A 27667-nucleotide genomic window follows, 5' to 3' on the forward strand; every position below is an offset into this window, starting at 1 on the left:
TGCCTTTTTACTCCTGGGAAGTTATTTTGCACCAGTGCAAAAGCTGGTGATAACTAAGGCATCTGATATGGATATTGCTCAACCCCTTTTGAGGAAATATTTCTTTGAATAACTGACTATTTAAAAAATTAAATTAGCATACTTTGAATAATTTAGAAATCCTCAAGTGCTAAATAATATGTCTGCTATTGTACCACCAGCTTTTTGGCATGTACACTGGCAGAAAAGTTCTTACAACTGAGAAGAACTTACGATACTCTGTCTCAATTTTATGCTGTGTTTCCACCCAGATTGTCTGGTGGATCTTGTTGATAACAACAGCACTGAGCTTATATGCAGAATTGTCTTTCAAAGCACATGTATAAATTTCAGTAAATATTTAATTGCACATATTGGAACAAAACTAAGGGACTCTATCCCAAGCATGCAGAAAGGAATTTATCATTCCTTTTCTATTCTGGATTCCCCATTATGATAGACCATTTGCAAATAAGGATTTAAGTGTTTTTTTCCCCTCTCTTCAGAGCACAAATGTTAAAGAAAGCCTTCACTGCTCTAGGAGTTGCCCAATGCCTAGCATAGGCTGTTCAGTGAAGGGGTTGCTCACTCACTTTCAGTGAGGTATTGGCAATTCATGTAAATGTTAGCTGCAATGACTGTTTAGGTCTGTGATTGTGTGAGTCCTGAAATTACTTCTGAATAGTTTAAATTGACAAAACCAGCATTTTTCTCTAAATGAAGTGTTAGTTTTGAAACACAAACAAACAAATGAAAAGTTGTTTAGCTCAACATCTGACAGCACTGTGCTTATGAGCATGCTATAAACATTTTCTTTTCAGAGACATGGAGGAACTCCGAGTGTACTCATCTTGTACTAAGGCATTATTTATATGTGTGTTTTGGTTCTGCTGATGACAACAGGATACAAATACACATACACAGGGTGTCTCAATGTGTGAATGGAGTCTTTGAGTAGATTTCAGAAACTCAGCGGCAATGGCCAGTATTTATGCATGCAGCAGACACAGCATAGGAGAAAAGGCTGTACTTGCACTGCACTGCTCATGTGCTTTGATTGCAGCCTAGAAAACCCACACCTTGGCTGTACTGGTTCCAGCAAAAACAGAATTTCACCTGGAGAATACAAGGGAGATGCTGTGCACACCCTTCCAAGCCTTGACGTAAAATGAAAATGATTATTCTATGTTTATTTCTTAATGGATGGGCAAGTCATTATGACAGATATTCTTTTCTATCAGTCAGATCATTAGTAGATGTCTTAAAAGTTATATGCTTTAAAACCCTCTTAGTAATTCTGTAATCTTTCATTTCTTCCTCCTCCTTCTACCCCAATAAATATAAGAATATTGTATCTATACAAGAAGTTGTGTACAAGTTCCACAAATGACTTGCCTTTTTTAAAATTAATTTAATATTTCTCTCTCTCACTGCACTTTTTTCAACTATCCTAATAACCAATGCCTACTAAGTAGTGTGTTTTGCACTACAAAGAAGAATAATCTTCCTTTCTAAGAGATAACACAGCAATATCACCACAATTGTCATGCTGTTTTACACCAAGACTTATGACTGTATTTTAAGGCAATGTGGACACAACATACTGCAAATTGATTTTCAGTTAAATATATTAGTCATTTTCTGACTCTAGGCCATCACTAGACAATCTTTTGAGCTGCAGCCTCTTCAAAAGAATCTTTTTTAATTATCAACTTTACATAAAAGTGATTGTGCATTTCCAGTGAGTGAAATGTGTTTCTCAGAAAGGAGCTGACCAAAATTGGTAGTTTTCTTTTCAGGAGGTATAGTTAAATTTACACTTTCATGTTTTAAAATAAGAAAAAGGAATTTCTTCCAAGTGAATGAAAGTGGTTTTTTTTCTTTCTTTCCCAAAAGGAAAATTTTAAAATTAAAAAAGTCATCATCTTGTTGCTCTTCAGTGTCAAGCAGCTTGTCTTGTCCGTGATAATAATTATGTTGGGATACTTGTGGTTGTGGGTTTTTTTCGTAATCCCTTCTCAGTACTTCTCAAATACTGTACCTCAGACAACACATGTATGAGAAAGTTGTATTTTTAAGAGCATGATTCCAAACTACCTCAGGAGTACCCTCATCACTCTACTCCCTTGCACAATTGAAAACAATTCACTTATATAGCCTACATATATATGCATTTTACAAAATGTGTGAAGTTACCTGGCAGACCTAGAGAGGGAAATCAAACCCTTGACTTCAGTGCAATCTCAATAGAGATTTAAAATATTTTGCTTCCAGATTTAATATAAAGTATACCCTCTAAGACTAATGTCTTCTTAGTGGCTCGAAGCAAACAACAAATAAGGCATATTTTCAAACTTGTTTATTGCCTTTCCTAAAAATGCAAATCCAGTGCTGTTAATTAATATAGACCCAGACCTAATGAAGTATTCAGGAAAGGTTTAGGCAGACTGCATGTCATGGTTCCCACTCTACTCCTACTGAGCGGTCAGGTTTATTTCCAAAGATCTGTGTCAATTTAAAATGCTGCCACCTTATATTATTTTTCATATTCCCTTTCCTAGGTATAGCTGTTGCCACAGCTCTGCTGGGGAAACCTACAACTAGGCCAAAAAAAGGAAGCTGTTTTGGGCATGTCTGGTGTATAATAGAAAATACTTCTATACAGCCCTTAATATCAGCCAAACTGTAGAGCTGGAAATCTCCAAAGGGTGACAAATGAGGAGCAGTTAGGATAGGTAAAAATCTCACTGCTTGATCCAGAACACAGCATCTATCCATGCTATTTTGAGCCCTTCAGCCTATGATTTTCACAGAGAAATTATGACTCTCTAAGTATTTGCTGGATTCAGCTTCTAATTAACCTCCCAGCACTGTTGGCTTAGCACAGTCATCACCTTTGGGATGTTCTGAATCGAGTAGCACAGCCTGGACTTCATTTACGTCAGGATTTGGCCTGATTCATTGTATTTGAAGAACTGAAGGAAGAGAATAAATGGGTACATTGTCAAATGCAAATCAACTCAGCACTCAGCTGCCCTCATTCTTTTAAAATTCTTTGACTAGAAACTCATTTAGTCAAAGCATAGAAGCCTTTGGTCTGCTTATGCTTTCCTTACTTTGTAAACTGTCCCACTGACACCCATGGAGAAGTGTGTAGCATGAAATTTCTCATTACAATTTGTCCTTAGCACTGTTCCAGGCACTGGAAGGCATGAATGACAGAATATGATTCCCATTAAAGCAATAGTTCAAAATGAAACAAATCTACCTAAAAAGTCTATTCTTCATATTCAGATAAATGGACTTTATCGAGAAAACTTCCAATTACATGCTATAAAAGATACAATAATTCAATCTCCCAGGTTGTTTTTTCTTCTTGTCTAAAATTATGTCTTCCAGAGACCTCACCTTCTCTGTTTCATTACAGCATTTAATAGGTTTTGGGAATGTAATAAATAATTACTAAAAGAAATCTCAGTACAGAGCTTCGTAAGAGTCTCACAGACTGAATAGAAGAATTTACCATGAAGTGTGCCTCCCCATGTGGGGCATGTGCCTGAACCCAGCTGACTGGAGGTCTGAGGTCAGTTAGGGAGATATCGATAAAAGAAGGAGGAAGATGCACAACCTGACTGTGCAATCCCGATTTGTAAACTAACTGTTGAGCCTGCAGAGGGGCTTGAGTGAGCAGAGGAATAAACTAACAAAACCTGAATACTTGTAGTTTGAAACAGCTAGATACTCCAAGCCGTAGTAAGCTGTGGAAGGCAGGGGTGTGATGCTGTTTGTGCAGGATGATTGCATATTAAAAGAATGAGATCCTGAAGGGAGGCCATGCTCCAGTGCATATTATCATCTGATCTGTCATGTTCCAGCATATACTGATTGCTATATTGCCTAAATAAGGTAACTTAGCTGGTAAACTGAATAGGTGTCCTAAGGGCCTATGTTTCTGAATGATGGAAAATATGATCCTTAGGGAGAAGATGACTGTAAAGTCTTGAGGTTTGTGAGCAAAGTTGTTTTTTCTTCATTTGCTCCCCACCAGCCTTGTCTAACACTTACAGCATTAACTGTTCTGAGTTGATCTGTTTAATTCTGCACATATATGGTAACAAGTATATGGGGCTCCTTGCCTAACTTTTTTTGAGCACTACGGAACATTTTAAGCATATGCCTACTTATCCTGTCTTATAGAAATGAGGAGATCTAAGAGTCTGTGCAACACAGGATTTTGTAATCTAGGGTAAATAACTAAATTCAAATTCTCCTCTCGTTTATTCCTATGTACCTAAGGAGTAAATTCCCTGAAGTGAATAGGATAATCCTGGTGTAAATAGGAAGAGTAAAATGTTTCTTTAGTTCTTGTAAATATTACCTTTAGAAAATACTTTTAAAGTGAGAGCTGATTGAACTTTGAATGCTAAAATGTTTTCATTATGAAACAAATAGAGTCTTTGAAAAAGGCTTTTTAACTTTTTCTGTGTAATGTTCAAAATTACTCTGTGGGAACTAGCTCTTTAAGCCTCCCCAAAACAAAACAAAGGAAACTGAAATCTCCTTCTCCCCCAGAACCTTAGGGGTTCAAATTAAGTCAACCAAAATCAAGACCTTTTGTGGGCTGACTGTAAATGCTGTTTTCCTTTGCAATCTGTGACCTCAAATAGGCCCTTTTCTTTCTAGTCTTCATGCTGTGAAGAATGAAATGCATTTAATTCTTTGACTCAGCCTCCCTTTATGACTATGTGAAGGAGCTGGTGAAAACTGCAGGTGAAGTTTAGTAGGAAAGAATAAAGCAAAAAGTGTTCTCATGCACGTTCCCCTATTCCTAGGGCTCTTGCAAGTGTACACACAGCATGGGAGGTTACCTACAGTGATAAAATGTGAGGGTTAGAAAGAAATTAAGTTCTGGAATGATAAGAAGGGAAGATAAGCACATTTTATTTGCTTAGGGCGGAAGAGGATCTTTGCATGACTCTAGGACTACCTCTTCAGTGTCCATTAGAACAGAACAGAACAGAACAGAATAGTATAGAATAGTTCAGTTGGAAGGGACCTACAATGATCATCTAGTCCAACTGCCTAAACAGCAGCATAGCCTTTACACCAGAGCAGTTGCATCATTTCCCTCTGACTTTTGGGATGTCGTGAGAGCCACAAAGATGGTGAAGGGTTTAGAGGGGAAGCTGTATGAGGAGCGGCTGAAGTCACTTGGTCTGTTCAGCCTAGAGAAGAGGAGACTGAGGGGAGACCTCATCACGGTCTACAGCTTCCTCACGAGGGGCAGGCGCTGATCTCTTTTCCCTGGCGACCAATGATGGAACCCGAGGGAACAGCAGGAAGATATGCCAGGGGAGGTTTAGGTTGGATATTAGGAAAAGGTTCTTCACCCAGAGGGTGGTGGAGCACTGGAACAGGCTCCCCTGGGAGGCAGTCATGGTGCCAAGCCTGACAAGATTCAAGAAGCATTTGGACAACGCCCTCAGACATATGGTGTGAATTTTGGGGTTGCCTTATGCAGGGACAGGAGTTGGACTCGATGATCCTTGTGGGTCCCTTCCAACTCAGGACATTCTATGATTCTATGATTCCATGATTCCATGAACTCTTTTTTACACTGTTTGGCAAAGCAGATTGCTATGGGGAGGCAATGACTATTTGGCTGTTTCTCAGGGAACTTGTCCACTGGACCATTTCTTATGTGTCTACCTGTGGCTGATAAAAACGTTTCAGGGCTTTGGAAGAAATACAATGACTTTCAGCCACTGCTGCTTTTCAGAACAAGATGGATTGGTTATATCTATACTGATAAAAGAAATGTGCTCAGGACTACAGTCTGGAACAAAGCAGATCATACACATCAGATGAACTATTTTTATCTCCAAAACAGGGTGTGTACCTGAAGACAGCCTACTGGGAACAGTGCTTGCTGCATGTTAAGCTACTGAACTTGGACGGGCATGAAAGCCATTTCAAGGATCATTCAAATAATTTTGAAGTATATGCTATTATTGCTAGCACCAAGAAAGTTTCTAGACACTGTTTAATTTACTAGTAGAGGTGTAACCATAGAACACCTGGGGATTGTCTGGCTGTGACAACTACTCATTTGCAACCTGTATTTTCCTCTTTTATCCTCAACATTTTTATGTAAACATCAATCTACTTCTTTCTGTTCTTCCACTAATGCTCAGTGCTTTGTCTCCTCTACCCCCTAATACTAATCTTTTTTTTCTCCTGCAGTGCTCTTAGTATAACTCTTTACCTCTTCTCACTTTTCTTGTCAGTTCACTCTTTTGAGCCATATGGAACTCTTTTACTGTACTCCCACATATGTATGATTATTTTCCTCACCTCTTTCTATCTTTTTTCTCCCCAGCCTAGAAGGAAGAGGTTATTCTTCCATTTTCATCCTCTCAATACTTGTCTTCAACATTGCTGGCCATTTCTTTATCTTAGTGCTCAGCAACTGAGATGTGTAATTGAAGAAGATGGATATATATGTTCTAGAATTATGCTATCTGCCTATATCATAGAAGACGAAGACTTCATAAGAAATGGAGAAAAATCGAATAAGAAACACCTTTCTGAAACAGTGAAACAAGTCTGTTATGAGAAATTTTCATCTTTCCTCAGTGAGTTAATGCCAAAGACTCAACAGCAGTGGGATTTTCTTACTGTGCTAATGGCTGTGTACAGTTCTGCTCACTGCTCCAGGTAACATTTTCATGGCTTTTTTCACAATGAAAAAATGATCTCCCCAGTCTAATTTTCCTCCATCTTCCCATTAAGATATTCATAGAATCATGGAATTTTTGGGTTGGAAGTGGCCTTTAAAGATCTTCTAGCCCAATCCTCCTGCCATAGGGACAGACATCTTTCACTAGATCGTGTTGCTCAAAGCCCCATCCAACCTCACTTTGAACACTTCCAGGAATGGCAAATTCTTCCAGGGTCTCACCATCCTCAATGTAAAGAATTTCTTCCTTATGTCCAATCTAAACCTACCCTCTTCCAGTTTAAAACCATTGCCCTTTGTCCTGTCACTACAGGCCCTGGTAAAAAGTCTCTCTCCGTCTTTCTTATAAGCCCCCTTTATATATTGAGAGGCTGCAATAAAGTCTCCCCAGAGCCTTCCCTTCTCCAGGCTGAACAACCCTAACTCTCTCAGCCTTTCTTCATAGAAGAGGTGTTCCAGCCCTGTGAACATTTTTGTGTCCCTCCTCTGGACCTGCTCCAACAGGTCCATGTCTTTTTTGTACTGAGGATTCCAGAGCTGGACGCAGTACTCCAGGTGGGTTCTCACCAGAGCAGAGCACAGGGGCAGAATGATCTCCCTTGACATGCTGGCCATGCTTCTTTTAATGCAGCCCAGGATACGATTGGCTTTTGGGGCTGCAAGCACACACAGAAATCTTTGTCTTCAGATGGAAGTTTATGGGCCAGAACTGAACTTTGTTCATGGAGGCATGCAATAAGCAGAGGATGTGAGACACAGGTCAGAAAAAGGAGATTTTTCAATATGATGTCATGCTGTCAGTAGGGGAGTAGTAGAGGTTTCCAGCACACTCATATCCTAAGTTTTTTGTCTCCTTGCTGTTCTGACAACACCAATCAAGGTTTCATTTGAAAACCAGTATTTTGTGGCATGCGGCATCCTTATTTCAGGAATAATAAAGGCAGATCACAAGCTGGCTTTTTAAACTATATATCACCTTTTTCTAAAAATGATTGTGCGACATGCTTTTCACTCCAATCTACATGTCACAAAATGCTGCAGTCGCCTCTGATTTATTGATTTATTTATTTTTCAGTATAGTCCGTCCTTCTTCTGTCAAGAAAAATAGTATAACGTGTATATGTATAACATATATAAACAATAGATTAGTAGCATGCATCAAACTACAATTCAAATACATTTTAAAAGAAGACTTATTGTAATTATTATTGAAAGAATGGACTGAGGGATGAATATAACTCAGTGGCTGTATATTTTTGTTCTGTACCTTCATATTTTGTGTTATTCTTGCTTTTCTTTTTTGACCTAGAATGGACCTGGAATTCCTTTAACTGAAAACTGTGGTAAAGTTGTAAGACATGGTATTTTTCAAACAGTAGAAAAAATGAAAGCCAATCAGATAGGTGTTCATAATTTCATGATCCTTAAAAAAAACCTCCACAACTATTGCATATGTATTTGACATCTGTGCTGCCCTTCTATGCTCTTACCAAAATTATCTGGAGTATTTACAGTATAATAAGAATTATTGCCCTCCCCATTGCCAATGCATCTGAATCTGTTCTTATGTGATTGTCTTTCTAGAGTGAAATATGTTGCACATATGACACATCAAGGCTACAGTTACATTTGACAGGAGTACATGAAGACCTGACAAATAACTTGGAAATATTTATATTTTAGAAAACTAAACCTCTGCAGGAATATTTTATAGTACAAGCAATGGTTAATGTCTAAATAATAAGAAAAGCAGTAAACAACCAGAAGTATTTCTCTCTGTGAGACACTTCTTAGCCATCAAGCCCTAAAGAGCAAGCTGGTTTCGACTTCTGAATAGTGTTACATGTTCAAATCGCCAAGCCACAATGGCAGTTTTCATTCAAAATTTGTTCCACTTAGTTTTAGGCATTGACAGCATAGAGCAAATAAGAAAACCAATGTCAATGCCTAAAACTAAAAGTGGAACGAGTTTTGAATGAAAACTGTCATTGTGGCTTGGCAATCTGAACATGTAACACTATCCAGAGGTCGAAACCAGCTTGCTCTTAAGAGCAAGAGATTCTGATCTCTATCATGAACACCTTAAGATGCTTGCTAAGGCAGTCTGTCTTACCACACTAACTATCAAGAAATCCTAGATGACCATTGACTAGATGCTTAAGCAAGCTGGACAAAGATTAATCTTGCACAGAGCTTAGTGAGCAAATAAGAGCAGTTACACTACTGTTGTGGTTTAACTCCAACCAGCAACTAAGCACCACACAGCTGCTCGCTCACTTCCCCCCAATGGGACTAGAGAGAGAATCAGAAGACTAAAAGTTAGAAAACTCGTGGGTTGAGATAGAGACAGTTTAATAGGTAAAGCAAAAGCCGTGCACGCAAGCAAAGCAAAACAAGGAATTCATTCACTACTTCCCATGGGCAGACAGGTGTTCAGCCATCTCCAGGAAAGCAGGCCTTCATCCCGCATAATGGTTACTTGAGAAGACAAATGTCTTAACTCCAAACATCACCTCCTTCCTTGTTCTTCCCCCAGCTTTATATACTGAGCATGACGTCATATGATATGGAATAGCCCTTTGGTCAGTTGGGGTCAGCTGTCCCAGCTGTGTCACTTCCCAGCTTCTTGTGCACCCCCAGCCTACTCGCTGGTGTGAGAAGCAGAAAAGGCCTTGTCTCTGTGTAAGCACTACTCAGCAGTAACTAAAACATCCCTGTGTTATCAACACTGTTTTCAGCACAAATCAAAAACATAGCCCCATACTAGGTATTATAAAGAAATTTAACTCTATCCCAGCCAAAACCAGCATAACTACACAAGAAGATTCAAAGTGTTTCTTACTTATATGTAAGTAATTTAAAGTATACGTTTTTGATCAGCCACAATGGAGGCTTTCAAAGTAGAGTCCTGACAATATCCTCAACTTTCATTTTCTTTATTTTCTTTATTTCTTTTCTTTATTTCTTTTATTTATTTATCCATTCATTCATTCATTCATTCATTTTAACTTCTAAAACCTAGAGAAATCTGCAGGTTGATTCTGTTCTTGTTTCTTAGCGACAACTTCCTGTTATGGATGTGGTGGGATGGACATTTACTCTAGACTAGAAAGAGACTGCAAAATCCAAATGGCAAAATCTCTTTAGATGAGCCATTAACTAACAATCACAATGAAATCATGTCTGATTGTTACCAGGTCTCAGCTAGTCCTAGGCCAATGACAACAAAGGAAACTATTCCAAATTGTTTCCAAAATCACACTCACTTCTGCTAACAGCTTGCATGTTTTATTTCAGGAAGAAATAATATCACAGATACTCTGAAGCACAGAGAAACTCTTGGGGTCATCTAAGGTGGAAAATATAGTAACTTAGCCAAAAGCTCATATCAGGCTGATTCCAGTCCCATATTGACAGCAGATGTCAGTATTTCTTAAGGGTTATGTATATTAGAAAGGAAAAAGTGCCTTGAGGTTTTGAACAGGATTCTGGGTACTTGTGAACACTCCAAGTGATCTAAATTTGTGAGCAACAGATTTTCTTGTTTTCATCACCTTATTTTTAAACTGTGTTGAAGAAGGTGTTTGCCACTGAATCGAAGGAGTAACAATTTAAATTTATGTATGGTCTCAATTCTGAGCAGTGCTGAGTATCCTGAACTCAAACATGGCTTTAGCTGGAGTTGGAGGAAGAAGTTGTTGTCATTCCTAAGAAGCTCCCATCACAGAACAGTCGGTGGGGATATGATCTTGAGATATGGAGAAAATAATTAGGTCATGATTTAAGAAGGCAACCTGCTAATCTCATAGTGGGATGAAAAATACTGTGTAAACTTTCAGAAATGAAATTATTAAATATAGAATAAAGGTTGAACATTTCAGAGAATATGATGTTATTACCAAATAAATTTCAAATATGTGTGTAAGAAGACAGATTTTCACCTGGATTATTCAATCCTTATGCTGTTTACTCAAGCACATACATCTGTTGAAGTCTTTGAGACTACTCATGAGAGTAGTTGTGTATAAATCATTAAATTCAGCATAGGGATTATAGAATCATATAGCCTTGAATGACATGTTGGAAAACCATGTTACACCTATACAAGCTGAGGGGCTGACACAATCCTTTAGCTTATCAAAGGAAGATAAATTTATATTCATTTCAAGGACCAGCTCTGAAGGTACCTAGCAGCTGCTAATGCTTTCTAACAGTAGGGATTCAAGAATCACCAAACCTCACCTGGTGCCCACAAAGAACAGTTACAGAATGAATGTGGTTCCAGCAACTACTCAACATTGAAGTCATGTCAGAAATACTGTGCACTTTTCCAAAATGTTGTGTAATTAGGAGGGTAGCTGTAGTCAATAGCAATGAAGACATGGTTACAACCTTCCCAAATGCCAAGAGAGAAACTTATGCATAACAAGTAAAATGGAAAAAGTTTTAAGAGATATTTAATTTATACAACTCTAATTGTTTATTGGGATTGCTAATGGGCACCATATCTGGATTCATGATATATAAAATCAGAGAACACTTTATAGTCTGAAAGATCCCCAGCAAAGTGAAGAATATAGAATTTTAAGCTTACTTTGATCTGATTCAGCTTCTTGCAGGTGCATAATTGGTTTTAACAGCATATTTTCTTGTGTTTTGTATAGATGAGATAGGAAATCCTCTGAATGACATTTCTAGCATTTCTGGAGCCGCTAGCCACAACCACAATCATTACCACTGAAGGTAGAAATGGGATTTATATCACCTAACTTTAGATTGAACCAGTCAGTCAAGCTTCTTTTTATAGTCAGTGGAGAGAAATAAGCTGTTTTAGAGTGTCGTTCCCATGATCAAAGACAGATATCTTTAGGAACAGAAGATTCCACCACAGAAGTACTTTTTCTTCCCAGTAGCTATAATGAAAATGACCACGGGAAACTAACACAGACCTAGATACTTTCTGCATAATCTGTATTGTCATGTATATTTGCTGAGATTAATTTCTGATAAGAGATTTTGTAACAGAAAGGACAGTAGTTTTTTGCAGAGCAAAGACTGCTCCATTTCAGATACCCCTCTACTGAACCTCTGTATTGCAGATGACTAAAGCACAACTTCTGAAAAGCCATCGAGCTTTGATTTCAAGACATGACATATGGGGAATCTACTTTTTTCCTGTGATAAATATTTATTTTTGCTATGATTAATACTATGCTATTAAAAAACACTCACACTTAATTTCTACTTGGCATTTGCCTGGTTCTATGTTTTGATGTCATATATCTCTCCCTAATGGATTAAAGAGCTGAGCCAAAGGTAATTTCTCCTTTTAAAATGTTTACATGCTGTAATCAAGTAACTTCTTGGTCCTCTAAGCTAAATAGCTTAAGGTCTTTAAGAGTCCCAATGTAATTTTCCAGCTTTAACATAATTTTTATAGCTCTTTTTAACCCATCATGCAACCTTTTGTGATTTGAAACCAGGTGAACCTAGAATCAAATGGTCTGGTGAATTGAGGGGGATCAGATTTATTACAAGTTCAGTATGAAACAGGTTGAGTAGAGTTAAAATTCACAAAGTATTTTCCACCCAGATAAAAAGCATCTTAAAATCTGTCCAAAAGAATTACTTCAAAGGACAAAATACAAGATACTGATGTAGTATGCAACAGAAGGGGGGAAATGAGTCTCATTTTACTGTGTTTCAAAGCTGTCTAAACATCAAATGATTGAAATTTTTTGTGAGCTATTGTGTGTAAACATGTGCAAAAGAATGCAAAAAACACAAAAAATGAGCAGAAATAGAAAGACAGCAATATGAGTACAATGTTCAGTAAGCTCTCAAATGAATGCCATCAAGGGCACTCAATGGTGACAACCTAGCTTGATGGCTATGTTCTACTCTTAATACATAGACAGGATAAATAAAAGAAATGTATTTCCTAATCCTTAAACAAAATCATTTTCTAAGTTTAGTCCTGGTGGCACCCCACTGACTGGTTCTCTTTATCAGGTACAAAATCGGCCATGTGAGTTCAAGTGACAGAAATATTAAGAATTTCCACATTTAGATTAATTTTGACAACACAGCCAAATATTTCCTCACGTTTGCAGATATCTCACCTCCATAAGTTACACTCAGTTTTGCTTACAAACCATGGCTAGGATCTTGCTTCTTTTGTCTGGGAGTAGGATTAAGTATCCCGATTTTTAAGGGCAGCCCTCTAGGCAGTTTTAAAGCAAGTGGTAGATACAGGAAAGGTTTTATAAACAATCCTGTTAGGTGTTAATAGGATCAGAGTGATTACCTCTCCTATCATACTGAAAATGCACCCTCAGAGAGATTTTTCTCCATGCTATTTATACTTAGGTAAGCCCTCTGCAGAAGTTTCAAACAAATCACAACTTTAAAGTAGTACAAGTCTGCACAGGGCACAGAGATGTTATGTCATACAATCTGCAGTGGAAGAATAAGCATTTACATAATCTTTCTGAAATTTGGTACAGGTTTTGCACCATCCCACAAAACCCAGTTCCTGTTTATAAGGAGTGAAAAGAAACAATGTTCAGAAAGCAGAGTTCTGGCTAGTTTGGGGTTGTCGATCAAACAGCCCAGGCTGGTCTAACACATGCGTTAGAGCTGGGCAGGGAATCACAGAGTGATAGCCAACCAGCCTCTGCTTTCCTCCTTCAGCAAAGCAAGAACGTTCTCCTTGAAGCATGCCGCAGAGTAAGGTTTAGCCAAAACCAAACTGTTCTTTCAGGAAAGACAGCAAAACCCTCAGTTCTCACAGACAATTGTAAAAAGGTAAAGAAGTAAGGTACTTAAAGTCCTGCTAGCTTGTTTGAAGCAGTGAGTAGTCTACCAGCCTCCTACCAGCAGCACTTTCTACATGATTCTCTCACCTCAGCAGGACACCCTGCTGATCAAAAGGCAAAGAGTTCTCACAGATGTATGTAAGAATGTGTACATATCCAACTGCACACATAAATACTTCATATGCACACACATACCCATACACACATATGTTAGCTGCCAGGAAATAAGTCTTTCCTGACCACTCAATACAGCCACTGCCACATACAAGGGTGTAACCTTTCAAGCATTATTCTTGAAGTCATCAATACAGAGTTCAACACTCCTCATTTTATAAGCAAATAACACAATATTTATCCAAAAATACAGGAGAAAAACAAGATTTGTAATGTTATTGTGGTGATCTCTGAATGTGTCTAGAGAAATGTCCTTTTGCATTTTGAATATAAGACAAGGGAGCAAACTGATAAATTTCGTTCTTGGGAACTGGAATGGAGAATTCTCCAGCTGTTTAGTCTGAACATTCATTCTTTAATAACTTTGTGATGTATTTTGTGTTCATTCTGATGCCCTTGCATAAACCAGACAATTTAATTAATCTCTTACTACAGAAGACATGTACTACCAATCCTGTTAAAGTCTTGGTGTACTTTATAAGACAGTGTTTGCTAATGACCAGAGAAAACAGCCAATCAAAATAAGTCATATTTTATTTAATTGCTTAGCATTTCCACTTTGAGCAAACTAATTGGACTAGAGTTCAAACTAAAATTTAGAAAGGCTAAGACAAGGTGGAGGAGTCGGGAATGAAGCAGTGAAATTGACCCTAGGAAAAAGGCCAGGGTGGAAAGTGCAATTTTAATTAATTGTTTCTCACTATCCAAATCTATTTTAATTGGTGCTAAATTAAATTAATTGTTCCCAAGTCAAGTCTGGTTTGCCCATGACAGTAATTTGTAAGTGATTTCCCTCTCCTTATCTCAACCCATGAGCTATTTCATCTGTTCTCCCCTTGATTGCTTGAGGAGAGGGGAGTGAGAGAGTGGCTGGGTAGGTATCTGGCAGCTGCCAGTGGTCAAGACACCACAATATCCATTTCTTTATTCCATATTCCATATTATTTTGAAATCAGACTTTTCTATCCCAAAGCATCTCTTTTTCTGCTGTAAGTTTCTCTTAGTTATTTATTGTCCTCATAGTCTCCTCTTTAAAGGAATGTTTTCACAGACGTCTCCTAGAAAAACACACAGGCATTACTTTGAACCTTGGCTTCAGTAAGAGCCTTTCAGGCACATTGCTCCATTTCTTATTGTCCTCTTCTTCATTCTGTTCTATTTTATACCTCCTCTACTTCTTAGAATTTAATATTTCCTATCTTCATCCTGAATAAAGTCTGGCTATGATGTGAACCAAAGATAACATGTCCTATGACATTCCAAATGTTAAATCTGAATAGACACCACACAGTAAATACTATTGTCTTACTGATGAGCTATTCTCATTACATTTCATAAAAAAAAAAAATCATAGAAAGTCTATGGGACTTATCCTAAGACAAATCCTAAGACCTCAGGTTCCATGACACCAACATAAGGAATAAGCATAACAGCCAGATACTTAAACCACTTTAATGCAGGTCTTCAGGTCAAGAGCTCTCAATGCCTTGCATACTACATTGCAGGGAATGAGAAACCTGTGCAAACTCTGGAAATCAGGGAGAACAAGGAACTGAGAGGCCCTATGATCAGTGTGACAGGCAGCTGTGAAAATGATCTGGCCACTGTAGTTAAGCACCTTGGTTAAGTTTTCTTACAGTAAATGAGAACTTCAAGAACTGATCTGAAAGACAATTTTAAAGTTAACACTTCTGATTTTTAAAAAAAATGCAGAATCAAACACTTCATGTCTGAGTAATGCCAACAGTATCATTAGCCCATATATTAAACTCATATTGGTCTGAGGTACCCACAAGATACGAGTACCTAAACAACCAAAATGGTAATATATTTATATATTTATACTTTTTTGGAACCAGACTTTTCTACCCCAGAGCATCGTGGTTTTGCTTCTTATCAGCTTCTCTTAGTCTTTTATAGGCCTCATAATTTCTTCCTCAGATGACTGAAATAAATTTGCAGATATTAACATGAGAAGTGAGGACAAGAAGCAGCAAAAGAGCACAAGGTGGGTCTGCAAAATCTAATGCATAGGCAATGGAAGCTGGCAGCAGGGGATGAGTAGGCATAATAGATAACCTCTTGAAATTGAATGAGGGGTGGGTGATTGCTTCAGCTGAGGGACTGAAAGAGACCTGATACCACACAGGCCACTGAACTGAAAAAGTAATTATCTTCACAGCACAGACCAGGAAGCATAACAATCACACAATATTCTGAAGAATGTTTTCAAACAGAAAACACTGGAGATGCCAGGAGCAACACTACTAAATCCTGCATATTTTCACAAATATATCTAAGTACTATCAATTATTTCAAGGTCCTCTCCCAGTATCTGGCAGCTATTTCACCTGTTTTTACTTCTGATCTAATCTTATTGATACATAGACATTTACATAGCAAAGTCCTGGATAGCTTTCTAGACCTTCTTATTTTTCATATTCACTATTTAGAGTCCAAACAGCAAACAGACTCCTAAATATCACATCTCTGTACAGTGTCTAACAATAAGAGAAATAAATCTACGTCTCTCACTCTGTAGTCTTCACCCATGACCCTTCCTTGTTCAAGTCCTTCATCTTACACTCTCGTATTATTGTTCCTATAAAAACTGGATTCTGATAAAATATTCACTTATGCCTTCCATTTCCTCTTGACTGTTTGAATGCTAAGAAGTTTGGCACAAACTGGACTTTAATAAATATCTAGGGTTTGAAGAAGTATAATATACGTATATAATTCATGATCAGACTCGATCAGGTAACATATTAAAGACTCTAGATTCCATCTTTTTACAGATGCAGTTGGTATTTTATGCAAGCATTTCTGCTAGTGACATAGGAGGACATTAGAGATGTAATGAAAGAACTATACATTTGCCAATCTTAAAACAATTTCTTTATGGTAAAATGGCAAATATAATGATAAAACTTTCTCAGAAAGTCACTTAAAAAAAAAACCAAAACAAAACAGTAATGCACCTAAAATGGGACTTTCAGAAATGCTCAGTATTGCCAACACCTGTTTTAGTGAAGTCAGTATATCTTACACCTCATCACAGTCATAAGACGGAATTAAAATAACAGGTGGTTGTTTTTTTCTTCCTGCAATTATCTTCCAAATCTAGTTTTAGAAGATAAATATGGTATATCAAATTGAAGACATCTTTGCTAGGAAAACAGAAACGCTGAAATGAGGGTTTTGGTTTTTTTTTTATTTGTTTCATTGGAGTTTTTTTACTTCACATGTTGATGAATGAATAAAGATATGAAATATCAAAGCAGAAAATATGTGGATGTTTAAAGCGTAGAATTGTGAATGTAAAAGTTATCATTTTTTTAATATCAACCATTTACCTAACTAGCCTATGCTGATAGCATTAGCACAAATTGCCTCTCAAACATAGAAGAAATACCTTAGAAGATAATTAAAAAAACTGAAATTAAGGTTTGCTTTTATGATGCTTTTTTCTGCTTTAATGAGGGGGTTAAAAATTACATGTGTGCCTATGCATATATGTATAAAAGTGGTTAAAGTGTCTGGATTCTGTTTGTTCTGCTGATTATTGGAAAATTATTAGAAAATATTCTAATAATAAAAATTATTAGGAAAAAATTCCAGCACTCACTGGAAAATTTATTAAATCACATATCTCTTGTATAGCTAGATTAATGGCAATTTTAAAGTTAGCACTTCTCATTTAAAATAAAGCAGAATTGAAAACTTTGTGTGTGGGTAATACAAACAGTATCATTAGCCCACATATCAAGCTCATGCTGGCCTGACATATTCACAAGGTCTGAATAGCAGAATGACAAAAATAGTAATATATTTATGCTTATCCATGAATACAGAATATGTTATCATGCAGAGACCAACTTCAAGACTGGGACTTCCTAAATTAAAACAAAATAAATAGTTCCTATTTGTAATCTAGAAAAGAATCTTAAAAATTCCAAAGTTCCAAACAATATTACATATAATAACATTTGGGAGAGACCATAAGTTCGCACACGAAGTCACAGAATCACAGAATAGTTGAAGCTGGAAGTCACGTCTTGAGATCATCTAGTCCAATTCCCACTCCCAAACAGGGTCACCTAGAGCTGGTTGCCCAGGACTATGTTCAGCCAGGTTTTGAATACCCTCAAAGAGGGAGACTCAACAACCTTGCTGGGCAACCTCTTCCACTGATTGACAACCCTCACAGTGAAAAAATTCAGACAAAATATCTTGTATTTTTGTTTGCACCTATTGCCTCTTGTCCTGTCACTGGACACCACTGAGAAGTCTCTGAATCTGCCTTCTTCGCTCCCTACCATCAGTTATTTATAAATTGATAAGATCTCCCTGAGCTTTCTCTTCTCCTTGCTGAACAGCCCCAACTCTCTCATCCTTTCCTCATATGAGAGATGCTCCAATCCTTTAGTTATCTTTGTGGCCCTTCACTGTACTCTCTCCACTATGTCCATGTCTCTTCTTGTCTAGTCCAGAACTGGACCCAGCACTCCAACTGTGTAACACCAGTGCTGAGTAGAGGGGAAGGATCACCTCCCTTGATCTGCTGGCAAATCTCTTCCTAATGCAACTCAGAAGGCTGTTGTCCTTGTTTGCCACAAGGGCTCACTGCTGACCCATGGTCAATGTGAATGTGGCCATTCACAATTGTCCTTGGGTCAGTTGTGACTTCAATTCTCTCAATATGTTGTCCACCAGGACCTCCAGGTCCTTCTCTGCAAAGCTTTTCTCCAGCTTGTCAGGCCACTGGTCAGTCCCCAGCCTGGGGTTATTCCTCCCCAGGAAGGTGCTGGCCACAAAGGAACATTTGTGGTCCATGGTCTATTTGTTGTCCACTAGGACTCCAAGGTCCTTCCCTGCCAACCTGCTATCCAGAGTTATTCTTCCTTAGGTGCAGGACTTAGTATTTCCCTTTGTTGAACTTTGCAGGATACCTGTCTGCACATTTCTGCAGCCTATTGGAGTCCCTGTGAAAGGCAGCACAACATTCTGGTCTAACAACCACTCCTCACAATTTTTTATCATCTCTGAACTTGCTGGGGGTGCACTGTGTCCCATCATCCAGGTTATTAATGAAGTTGAACACTATTGCCGCAGTATCAACCCCTGAGGTACACCAAGAGTGACTGGCTTCCAGATGGACTTCAGCCCACTCAACACATCCCTTTGAGCGTAGCAGTTCAGACAGCTTTCAGTCCACCTCACTGTCCACATCTAGCCTGTACTTATTCAGATTGTCAGTGAGGATGTTATGGGAGAAAGTATCAAAAGCCTTACTAATGTTGAGATATGCAACGTCCACTGTTCTCCCTTCATCCATTAAGCTAGTCAGCTCATTGTAGAAGGCTATATCAGGTTGGTTAGACAGGATTTCTCATTTGTAGATCCATTCTGACTACTGCCCACCACCTACTTGTCTTTCACATGTTTGCAAATGGTTTACAAAATTACTTGCTCCATCAACTTCCAGGGGAGTGAGGTGAGGCTGACCAAGCCCTTTTTGTTGCCCTTCACATCCTTCCCCAGAATCAATTCCAGATGGGCTCTGGACTGCCTTAGCCCTTCCCTACACATTCGGTGTCTCCATATTTCTCCTGAGTAACCCTGCTTTCTCCCCATTTATATTTCCTTTCTATGTTTGAATTTTGTCAGAATCTAGTTCTTCATCCATGGAGGCTTCCTGCAGCCTTTGCTTGATTTTCTGCATGTTGAGACTGACCACTCTTGAGGTTAGAGGAGGTGATCCTTGACAATCAACAAGCTCTCCTTGACTTCTCTCCAGGACTGTAAGCCATGTGATTCTTCAAAGCAGCTGAACAGGTCAAAGTCTTCTCTCCTGAAGTCCAGGGTTGTGATCTTGATTTTTGTTTTGTTTTTTTTTCCCTCCTCTCAGGATCCTGAACACCACCATCTTATGTTCACTGCAGCTAAGGCTTTTCCCAACCTTCTCATTGTCAGTCACTTCTTCCTTGGTTGTAAGTAAGTCTCAGGTTCAGCAAATTGTCTTCCCTCATTGGATCTTCATTCACCTGTGTCAGGAAGTTGTCACCAGTGTACTCCAGAAATATCCTGAGTTTCATAGAACCATAGAATCATAGAATACTAGGTTGGAAGGGACCTCAAGGATCATCTGGTCCAACCTTTCTAGCACAATCTAGATGAGATGGCCCAGCACCATGTCCAGATGAGTCTTAAATGTGTCCAGCATAGCAGAGTCAACCACTTCCCTGGGGAGATTATTCCAATGGTTGGCTGTTCTCATTGTGAAAAATTTACCTCTCGTGTCCAACTGGAATCTCTCTGGGAGTACCTTGTACTCGTTACCCCTTGTCCTCACCATGTGACTCCTTGTAAAAAGGGAGTCTCCATCTTCTTTGTAGCTCCCCTTTAAGTACTGGTACATGGTGACGAGATCACCTCTAAGCCTTGTTTTAGCAAGGCTGAACAAGCACTGTTCTCTCAGCCTATCCTCATACAGCAGGCTTCCCAGTCCTTTGATCATCTTGGTGACCCTTCTCTGGAGCCCCTGCAGCCTGTCCACATCTTTTTTGTATAGTGGGGACCAGAACTGTACACAGTATACCAGGTGTGGCCTGACAAGCGCTGAGTAGAGTGGGATAATGATTTATTTATCTCTGGTGGTGGTGCCCTTTTTGATCCAACCCAGCATCCTATTGGCCTTCTTGGCCGCAGCAGCACACTGTTCACTCATATTGAGCTTCCTGTCCACCAGGAACCCCAGGCCCCTTTCCACGGAGCTGCTCTCTAGCCAGGTGGATCCCAGCCTGAGCTGCACTCCTGGATTATGTTCTCCCAGGTGCAAGACCTTACACTTGTCTTTGTTAAACTTCATAAGGTTCTTGTTAGCCCACTCTTCCAGCCTATCCAGGTCTTCCTGCAGGGTGGCTCTCCCTTCCAGAGTGTCTACTTCCCCACTCAGTTTGGTGTCATCTGTGAACTTCATCAGGCTACATTTGATCCTGTTATCCAGATCACTTATGAAGAAATTGAATAGTGTTGGGCTCAATATCGATCCCTGGGGGACCCCACTTGTGATGGGTTGCCAGTTTGAAAAAGAGCCATTTACCACCACCCTTTGGGTGTGTCCTGCCAGCCAATTCCTCACCCATTGCACAGACCACTTGTCCAGGCCATAGCGCATCAATTTCTCCAGGAGGAGGCCATGGGGAACCATATCGAAGGCCTTGGAGAAGTCCAAGGAGACAACGTCAACCGCTCGCCCCATGTCAACCAAGTAGGTCACTTTATCATAGAAGGCCACCAGATTTGTCAGGCATGATCTGCCTTTTGTGAAGCCGTGTTGGCTTTTCCCAATCACGTGCTTCATTTGACTCATGATGGCCCCCAGGAGGATCCGTTCCATGACTTTCCCAGGGACTGAAGTAAGACTGATGGGCCTATAATTACCCGGATCCTCCCTTGAGCCCTTCTTGTAGATAGGGGTAACATTTGCCTTCCTCCAGTCCTCTGGGACATCCCCTGATCTCCACAACTTCTCAAAGATTATAGAGAGTGGCCCCGTAATTACATCAACCAGTTCTCTCAACACCCTTGGGTGGATGGCGTCAGGGCCCATTTATTTGTAGGGGTCAAGCTCCTGTAATAATTCACATACTAACTCCTTCTTCACTGATGGTGGGTCTATGTTTGGATCCTCCGCGATTTTTGTTCCCAGTGCCTGGGATCCAACAGTGTTGGTAAAGACAGAGGTGAAGAAGGTGTTGAGAACATCTGCCTTTTCAGCGTTGTTGGTGACTGATTCACCTCTACTGTTTAACAGTGGGCCTATGTTTTCCTTCTGTTTCTGCTTGCAACCTATATACCGGAAGAACCCTTTCTTGTTATTATTGACTTCTCTGGCCAGTTCCAATTCAAGTTGAGCTTTTGCCTTTCTAACTGCATCTCTGCACACTCAGGCAATGCCCTTGTAGTTCTCAGTGGACAATCTTCCACTTCGCCATCTGTGGTACGCATCTCTCTTGGTTTTAAGCAGACCCAGGAGCTTGTGCTTCAGCCAAGGGGGCCTCTTGCTCCCCATACTTCCTTTTCTTTTATAGGGGATAAACTGGTTTTGTGCTTCCAAGAGAGCATTCTTGAAGAACTCCCAGCACTCACTGGCTCCTTTATCCTCCATGGAAGCTTCCCACGGAATCCGTCCCAACTGAGCTCTGAGCGAGCTGAAGTTTGCTTTTCTAAAATCTAGAACCCTTGTTTTGGTGCTAACCTTCAGCATGCTCAGCCGGATCCCGAACTCCACAATATTGTGATCACTGCAGCCAAGGTTGTTACTGACCAAGATATTACAAAGAGTTTCTTGTGCCCTGCTGTGTTGTCCCTTCAATATATATTGGGTTGAAGTTTCCCATGAGGACTGCAAATGGGAGACTTTTTTCAGTTGTCTGAAGAAGGTCTCATCTACTTCTCCCTGATCAGGCCATCTGTAGCAGACATCCACCACAATGTTGCCCATGTTGGTCTGCCCTTTAAATCTTTAAACCGAGTGCCTTCATGGCAAAGAAGGCCAAGAGTACCCTAGGCAGCACTAGCAACTATGCACCCAGCAGGTCCAGGAAAGTGATTCTCCTCTGCCATTCACTGCTTGTGAGACCATATGTGGAGTACTGCACAGCTTTGAGCTCTCCAGTACAAGCAAGTCTTTGACAAATTCAACAGGGTTCAGCAGACAGACACTAAGATGGTCCAGGGAATGGAAAACACGGTGTATGAGCAGAGTCTGAGAGAGCTGGGTTTATGCAGTCTTAAGAAGACTGAAGTGAGACCTAATTGCTCTCTACAACTATCTAATGAGAGCCAGATTTTTCTCGGAGCTGCACAGTGATGTGACAAGACCAAATGACCACATTGGAATATAGAAAACTCCAGTTAGACATGAGGGGAAAAAAAATCTCCACTAGGGTTGTCAAACACTGGCACAGGTGCCCAGGGAGACTGCAGAATCTCCATCCTTGGGCTGGCCTGAGTAATCTGAGACAAATTGTCCCTACTTTGGGCAGGTGGTTGGACCAGATAACCTCCAGAGGTCTCTTCTGACCTAAATTATGCTATTATTCTGTGATTCTGCAGTGAAAATTTCCCCCAAAGTGTTATTAACATCATAGGGCTTGAGTTTCAGAAAATACTGGGCAACAGATCCACAGAATTGAAACCACAGAGGCTCACAGCCTCAAAGCAACAAACCGTGGTATATGACATCTTCAGACTGAAAGTCTCCTAGATGACAGTATTCAGTCAGAGAAGGAGACATCCAATCAAAAGTAGATTAAAACATCTTTGTTCATTGTTGTTAATTTAGATGATGATGATGACGATGGTACATTTGGAACCAAAAGGATGCTTGGGACACTCCAACACTGTGTTGAGAGGAAAGGGCATAGAGACAACACAAGCTTTTCATAATGACATTACAGATACCCATATTGCCTACATTTTATTACAATTATGTACAACCAAAAATTATATACAAGTTCTTAACTTATTTTTGCATAATACTGAAGAAAACCATTTTAACCTGGTTTTCAGATTCATGGAGACTTGAAATCATGGAAGAACTGAGGTAGAATTTAAAATATTATAAGAAATATTTGTTAGAGTACTGGCTTTTGAAACTTTGTAGTGGCATGCCTAGAAATAGGTTTCTTCAGTCAACTCCAGATATGAAAATCTTTTCAATTACAGTTTCACAGATATATGAGATACTTCTTGAACCTTCAGAGAGGATAAATTTAATTTCACACAGTTTGCTGAGCTGAACATTTCTCTTTGTTTGTACACCTGGGAAAAATAAATATGCATCTTCCAGATGAATGTTCCATGTTTGAATCTGCAAGAATTGGTTCTTCTGAGAGACACTGTCTGGAGTAGAAACTGAAATTTCTCTTACAAATATTTAAATGTTGTGCCAATACATCTAAGATAGATAATAAGTCAAACAAGACCAGTACAAATACAGAAGTGAAACAAGTGCATAAATATTTGTCTTCCCAATGTTTTCATTTATGCCTTTGTAAAAATGAAAAGCAAACACGCACCACTGGCTACATTAAATATCAATGAAAACTCATAAGAGTAGCTAGTGCTAAGGCTGGAACAGATGCCTACTGATTATTTTACTTTTCTCTCTGTTCTGCTCCCAGTATTAACTTTTGGTGAGTGATTATTACTTTTTGCCACAACACAGGAAAATTATATCACAGAAAGGGCTGAGACTCAGACCGTCTAAGGCATTAAGTACCTGACTCATGCTGAGCTCTGCCAGTTAGATCTAACTGCTACCAAGGATGCAGGCCTAAGAAACTTTTCAGCATCTCTGAAAAATTTCCTTGTAGGGCACATAGTTTCCTAATGGAACTGCTGAAGCATTAAAAAGAAAAGTTAGATGGAAACCATCAATGTGAATAAAACTTCTCTTTATTTTAGCATATAGAAATTCAAAGCAGAACTAAAGGAAACACAAAGGGGAATGTATGCTAATGAATGAGCTCAGTATCTCTGAACTACATTATATCAAGCCTACTGATTAAACAGATTAGATGAGCCATTTTCCTAGGATTTTGTCATCATTCATACTGAATCTATGCTTCAGCAGAAGCCAATCAATCCATTGTCAGGGGGCCTGTGGTGGGTTGCTCTTGGCTGGCTGCCAGGTACTCACCCAGTTGCTCTTTTTCTCCCCCCTCTTCAGCAGAACAGGGAAAGAAAATAAGACTAAAATCTTGTGGATCAAGATAAAGGCAGTTTGGGGGGGGGGGGGAGGCAGGGGGAAGCAAAGGCTGCAGGTGGAAGCAAAGCAAACAACAGACTTATTCTCTACCTCCCATCAGCAGTTGATGCCTAGCCACTTCCTGAGAACTACGACCTCAGTAGACATAGTGGCTGCTTCAGAAGATGAATGCCATAATAACAAATGCCTGCTCCCCCGGCTCCTTTTGCTGAGCTTTTATTGTTGAACATGATGTCATATGGTATGGAATATCGTTTTGGTCAGTTGGGGTCAGCTGTCCCAGCTGTGTGCCCTCCCAACATCTTGCCCACTCCCAGCCTACTGGCCTTTGGGGGCGGTAGGTTGGAGAGACAGCCTTGATGTTGTGTGAGCACAGCAATAGCCCAAAACATTTGTGTGTTATCATCAACACCATTCTAGCTACAAATACAAAACACAGCACCACATGGGCTGCTATGGGGAAAGTTAACTCCATCCCAGCCAGACCCAACACAGGGCCAAATTTCATTTCTCTTGGGAGGCCATTTCTGTCTGTTGGGACTGCTACTGAGTCTGTTGTATTCCATATTCACTTGGCAAGAAGTAAGGCATAGCTCAGTTCTCCCTGGCAGTGATATAGAAGCTCTAACAAATAGCTGCTGCAAGTTTATTTTCCTTTACTAAGTACACCTTGCAGTCAAGACTGTTTTCCATCTTTATTCTGCTTATATTCAATAGTGGCTGGAGGAATGCTGTAGAGGAATTGACATGACAGTTATATAGCTATCCAGGAGGAAATTAATGCCTTCCTGGTCACCATTTGCAGATTGCTGCTTGCCAATATTTGTCATCACTTGCAATCAACATGCAAAGAAGAATATAACTGTATCCCTGAACCAATTCCACCTCTTTTACAAGAAAAACACAAAAATCTGTCTTTCCCTTGAAAAGAACAGGCAAACCTATCACCCAGAGTGTTAAAGATCAGGCCCTGCTTCAAGTGCCCTCCTGTCTACGGAAAGGGAAGGTTCCTGAGGCAGGAATTTGCCTTGTTAAACCTCAAAATTCAGAAAATGGTGTTGATGATTACGTTGTAAAAATACTGACTACTCTCTGAAGACAAACATTCTCCTGGGGAGGTACCTCACATTTCTATGGACAGTTTCCATCCATTAAAACTTTTTGTGCAGGGTTTTATGCACCATTTTTCTTCTTGGAGTTAACCTTATACTAGCAAGAAAAGGTTCACAGACATTTATAGTGGAATGCTTATACGTGTACAATTTTAAGCCTGATCATACTGCAGGAGAAAAGATATATGAATGAACCTTTTCATCCACAGAATAGTTGTCTTCCCTGATGTCACTTTTTTTTTGGACCAAGTGAATCTTTTCTCAGTCCTTTTTTCCCCCACACTCTGGATGTCTTTGGTTATGCCATATACTGCCTTCTAAGAATGATGGAAGGACTCAAGACTAAAAACTTGAACATATCCTTATGAAGAAAACTGATTAAAAGCACTAAAGAGAGAAGTATATCAGCTGTAATGAGCATTTGCACTGGCTGTTTTCCCAGTTCTTCCTTCAAAGTTCTCCCTCATGTTCCTCAATCTTTCTTTCCACACACTCACAGGTTGTCACCAAGAGCACAATGCAGTGCAAGGCTCACTGTGAGAGAGATTAGATTCTTACCTAACTAAAGAGAAACCTTTTTCTGAAGTTTTCTTTAAGAAACATTTTCTTAACTAAACAGAAATATTTTTTTCTTCTGAGAGCTCTTGAAAATCCTCATACCTCTGAGTGCTATATTACTGTATGCAAGTCTGCTGTTATTGCATGAGGATTCTTATCAAAACCAATAGATGGAGAATCTGGAGGCATCAAACACCCCTCAAAACCAAAAATAAACCCATAAAAAAGCAGCAAAATTATTCAGCGGCATGTTTCATAGGTGTTTATTATCAGTGAGCATTTTCTTTGTGCCCCTTTGGCATCCAATAAGCCCCAAAGAATCCATCTCTGTGAGATAAATTCTAGAATAATGGTCAAGCAGCATTGGATAAAACCCCTCCTCTGTAATGTCTATTCCATCACATAACAATTGTGAGTTTAGTGAATTAATACAGTTAATAAGGAGTGCTCAGCAGTCTGAGGCAGCTCCACTAATCTGTACTTTTCCTTAAAATGAATCTCATTCAAAATAACACAGGCAGTTTGAGTCAAGTCATTTGTTCTCTCTTGATGAGTTTCCCACTCCAACATACCTTGAAGACAGCGATCATGTTCTAAAGCTGCCCTTCAATAAACTGCTCCTTTTTTTTGTCCTCTCCAGCAGTGCTTGCCCACCCCAATTCCTGTTTTAAGCAATCATTTCACAGACACATGAAAATGAAAAATCCTCCTTCTCTGCCCACCGGCTTCTACCAGGAGCTGTGAATGCCTCCCACATTCCCTATTTCATGCTATAATTAGAACAAATATTTGAAATACAAATACTCTCTACTTCTCCTGCTGCAGTCTCTTGTTGCTCTCCTGTCACTCTCCTGTCACTCTCCTGCACTGCCTAGAAAGACTATGAGCCCGTATTGAAAATCAATTTTTCTGCTTTTTTTACCCAAGGCTTTGGTTTAGGCACTTCAGCACAAGAAATATTAGTCTTAAACTGCTTTGTTACATGTGCTTGTGGGTCTGTGCAGGACCTGTATTGTCCTCAGAGCCTCCAGCAGATCCTTTAGCTCACTTTGTACTTCACCTGCTCCCTCTGCATTCACATCTTTGTGAGCCCTGGCAAGCAGATATCCTTACACTAATTATTCCCTTTGAAGCGGACAGTAGATGCTGTGATACATTTCAGTCGGACTAAAACATCCCTTTATTGTTCTGTCCCCCAGAAAGATCCCCATGCTGGAGCTGGACCATGGAAGACACATCACATTTTTGTTTCTTTTAGATCAGTCAACATTGCTCTGGATACGGCAGAGGCTATCACTGACAGCTGTTCTCTGTATAGCCCTTTTCTGCTGTCAGACCCGTAACAGCATTATTAGTCGAGGGTCAGACCCACAGCCCCTCACAGGCATGCTCTCTGTTCTACCTGCCTTGCACAGCTGGACCCAGTACTTCAGCACAGGGTCAGACTGAAGTTCAAGCCTTGATACCA

This window comes from Nipponia nippon, unplaced genomic scaffold, assembly GCF_047370975.1.
Source record: "Nipponia nippon isolate SJK-2023a ecotype South Korea unplaced genomic scaffold, ASM4737097v1 scaffold_2, whole genome shotgun sequence".
Taxonomy (NCBI): Eukaryota; Metazoa; Chordata; class Aves; order Pelecaniformes; family Threskiornithidae; genus Nipponia; species Nipponia nippon.